Source organism: Parasteatoda tepidariorum, chromosome 3 (genome assembly GCF_043381705.1).
Source record: "Parasteatoda tepidariorum isolate YZ-2023 chromosome 3, CAS_Ptep_4.0, whole genome shotgun sequence".
In the NCBI taxonomy this organism is placed as follows: Eukaryota; Metazoa; Arthropoda; class Arachnida; order Araneae; family Theridiidae; genus Parasteatoda; species Parasteatoda tepidariorum.
In genome coordinates, this window is record NC_092206.1 from 3,055,741 (window position 1) to 3,060,526 (window position 4,786).

Here is a 4,786-nt window from a genome sequence, read left to right on the forward strand (position 1 = left end):
AATAAACAAAAGAGCGGGTCGCACAGCCAGATTTTCCATCATGGATTTTGTTTTCTGATGAATCCTGCTTTACACGGGATGGTGTCGTGAACCTGCACAACATGCACGTATGGGCGCATGAAAACCCAAGATGTACACGTGCCCATGCACATCAACAACGTTTCAGCGTAAACATTTGGGCTGGTATTATCGGTGACATGTGGATTGACCCTTACCTTCTACCTGAATGCCTCGACGTAAATACCTATCGCATTTTTTTAGAAAGAGTTTTGCCGGATCTGATGGGTGACGTTCCAGCCGCTACACGCGGAAATATCTGGTTTCAGCATGTGGAGCGCCTACCCACTTTAGCTACGCTGTTCGAGAATACCTCGATAGGATTTATCCTAATCGCTGGATCGGTAGAGGCGGACCAGTCCCATGACCACCGCGATCCCCCGACCTGACTCCCCTGGATTTCTACCTGTGGGGACACATGAAGTCCTAGTGTACGAGACACCTGTAACATCGGACATGGATCTTATCGCCAGGATCGCGGAAGCGGCAGCACGTGTCCGTGACACTCCTGGCCAATTTGAACGGGTTCGTGAATCCATGCGCCGACGCTGTGAAACGTGCATTGTGGCGAATGGAAGGAATTTTGAGCATTTGCTGTGATGTAATGATGTTTTATAATAAAAATCATATTAACACCGCTGTCGATATCATTTTTTTCTCCTCATCCAAACCTACACTTATCGCCCTCTAGCGGTCTCAGTTTTAATTTTCGGACACAAGTTCCTATGTAAATCTTGTTCATCATGATATGACAGACCAGCATGTTAAATTTGTAAACGACCTTTGGGGACACCCTGTATATCGTCTTTTTTCCCTTCCGAATTTCACCCGTCATTCACTCCCTACATGAAGAATCATTTACAATAGTTTTGCAATTGCTTTTGCGATGCTACTCTACAATAATGTACATTAAAAATTAATCTTAGAAATAAATGTGTTAAATATGACTAGAAAAAATTGTGTAATATACAACTTAAATGTGTAAAATACAATTAATGTTTCGTTTTTGCAACGTGATGTGAATAGAGGAGTAGGCAATTTTCAAATAAAATGCTTTTTTCTGGCAACTTCAACATACTATTAAGATTTTGCATCCGGCTAGGTTTAAAAAATTTCATCATAAATATACTAAAATACAAAGAAGTGCAAGTGCAATGTAAAAAATCATATAAAACGAGTTTCAAAATTACGCATGACTTTGCCTACAAAATAATCTTTTCTTAATACAGTTGACGAAATGACCCCTGTTGACGAAATGACCTTGTCGACGAAATGACCCTGTCGACGAAATGACCATGTCGATGAAATCACCCGGTCGATGAAACGACCATGTCGACGAAATGACCCTGTCGACGAAATGACCTAGTCGATGAAATGGTGTCGACGAAATGACTTGTCGACGAAATGACCCTGTCGACGAAATGATCTAGTCCAGGGATGGCGAACCAATGGCACGCGTGCCATTTATGGCACGTGACACAATATTCTGGGCACGCCACCGATCACAAAGTTTACTATAAAGCGTATTAGCAATTAAATTGAAATTCACAAAAAACAAAAACGAAAAAACAATTATTAACAAAAAAATTTACAATTAATTCCAAAAAACAATTAATAACCATAAAAAACAAGGATTAGCAAAACAAGCTAACAATAAATAACTAGCAAAAAAAATTTTACAGTCCTGCTTAAACTAACATCTTACAACTTAATATAAGTTATTTGTCATCTAATCTGCAACAACAGAGGTCACACTGATGTTACTTTAAGTTGAATTACGGGTACAACTGAGACATTGCAATATTTTATTTTATTCTTCATAGTAAATAAAGAGTTTTGAGTTGATAGTATTTAGTATTATTATTTTCCCAATAATCACAAAGTCAAAATGATTTGACGGCACGTCTATGACCTCATTAAACAATTTTTTGAAAAAAATGGCACGTTGGTGCATAAAGGTTCGCCACCCCTGATCTAGTCAATGAAATGGTCTGTCGATGAAGTGGTGTCGATGAAATGGCTTGTCGATGAAGTGATTGTCGATGAAATGAATGCGACCCATTTCATATTAATTAGACAGCAAAGGAGATCATTGTCTATAACTGAAATTGACAACAGTGTACTTTAAAAGTATTCCAAAATGAATCTCATAACCCTATTCGTATTATATTGCCATTACTATCGATTGTAGCGACACTTGTGCTAATTATCTAGGGTGACAAGGACAAGATGAAAAAAATTCAAAGTAGTTTAATAAATATTTTTCAGCGTAAGTATATATTTTTAGAAATTTTACACTAGATTAATTACACTTGATATTGTGCTAATTACCCTAGATAATTAACACAAGTGTCGCTACAATCGATAGTGATGGCAATATAATACTCAAATCATTTGCTTAGCTTGCCGGGAAAGGGTTCTTGAAGCTATGTAGTAGCACGATCGCCGTATAAGCGTGGTCCAACGGTTAAGACCAGGTGCTTGTGAATTACGCCTGGAAGGGTTCGAACCCCGGCAGTGGTCGATATTTCAATTTTTTTCTTTTTTTTCTCTTTTGTTTATTTTACATTATATTATTTATTTAATGTGTTCTTCGATACATTAAAGGATCCTATATAAAAAAAATAATTTTCTGTTATTCAGGAATCTTCAAATAACGCTTAAAAACTTTAAAAATATAGGAAAATTCGTTTATTTATATTATATTATTTTTTTAAACTCGTCTTACGATATTTTCACGACAGTTTAGCCTACAAAAGGTGTTCTATGTGTAAAATAAATTTTCTTTCTTTGTGAAAGAACGGATAATGGAATAAAAAATAAAATAATATAAAATAATATAAAATGGCGGGAAAAAGTTTCAAATTCCCAGACCTACTAATTCCCTTTAATATTAAGTTATAATTTTAAAACTCGGACTGAAGGTGGGCCTTAAATCATTTGCTTAGCTAACCGTTAAAGGGTACTTGAAGCTATGTAGTAGCACGATCGCCGTATAAGCGTGGTCCCACGGCTAAGACCATGTGCTTGTGAATTACGCCTGGAGCGAGAGGGGAAGGGATCGAACCCCGGTTGTGGTCGATTTTTAAATTTTTTTCTCTTTTTTCTCTTTTGTTTATTTTACATTACATTATTTATTTAATGTGTTCTTCGATTTGTCCAGTTTCCAAGAAAATTATTTTTTTTTATATAGGATTCTTTAATATATCGAAGAACACATATATAATATAATGCAAAATAAACAAAAGAGGAAAAAAAAGAAAGAAATTTAAAAATCGACCACAGCCGGGGTTCGAACCTTTCCCCTCTAGCTCCAGGCGTAATTTACAAGCACATGGTCTTAGCCGTTGGACCACGCTTGCACGGCGATGGTGCTACTACATAGCTTCAAGTACCCTTTCCCGGTTAGCTAAGCAAATGATTTAAGGAGCCATAGCGACCCTCCTAATTGATCTATAAATATATACTTCGAAGGGGTGTTTCCGCTTGTAGAGGCCCACCTTCGGTCCGAGTTTTAAAATTATATCTTAATATTAATGGGAGTTAGTCGGTCTGGAAATTTGAAACTGTTCCCCGTCATTTTATTTTATTTCATTTTTTATTCCATTATGCGTTTGTTTACAGAGAAAGGCAAATTATTTTACACATAGAACACCTTTTATATGCTAAACTATCGTGAAAATATTGTAAAACGAGTTTAAAAAGGTAATATAAAATAAATAAACAAATTTTCCGGGATTTCTCCAGTTTTTAAGGGTTATTTGAAGATTCCCGAATAAAAGAAAATTATTTTTTTTATATAGGATCCTTTAATATATCGAAGAACATATTAAATAAATAATATAATGTAAAATAAACAAAAGAGAAAAAATGGAAAAAAATTTAAAATTCGACCACAGCCTGGGTCCGAACCCTTCCCCTCTCGCTCCAGGCGTAATTCACAAGGTCTTAGCCGTTGGACCACGCTTAGACGGCGATTGTGCTACTATATATCTTCAAGTACCCCTTCCCGGCTAGCTAAACAAGAGATTTAAGAAGCCATAGCGACCCCCCTAATTGATCTATAAATGAATACTTTGGAGGGGTGCTTAAAATGAGGATATTCGCCTTCTTAAACCCTTTAAAGATTGGAAGCGCGAAGTCCCTCTTCTCTGTTAGCCCGATTTCGGAGCTTAATATTTACCTATAATATTTAAGTTGAACCATATATTATATTACAGGGTATTAGTGTACCCTACCAAGGGAAATAATTATAGGTCAATTAGGGTGTACACAGCGTGACCCTAAACTTTACTATGTAAGCCTATGTGAAACAAAGTGTTCTGAGAAGCTTAAAATGAAGAAATAAGCCTTTTAAAATGCCTTAAAAATTCAAACACATCTTTCAATGGTTAACTAACGCAAGGCGCGATATCAGACCTTAATATTGACCTATAATATTTTAGTTGGACTAGGTATAATATTACAGGGTAATAGTGTACCCTACCACTGAAAATAATTATAGGTGAATTAGGGGGTGCACTATGTATATTTTAAATAGTGCAATAAAACAAGAAAATTCGAAGACACTTTTCAATGTTAACTAACGGAACGATTTCGGACCTTAATATTGACCCATAATATTTAAGTTGGACCACATATTATATTACAGGGTAATAGTGTACCCTACCACGGAAAATAATTATAGGTGAATTAGGGGGCGCACTATTTATATTTTAAATAGTGCATT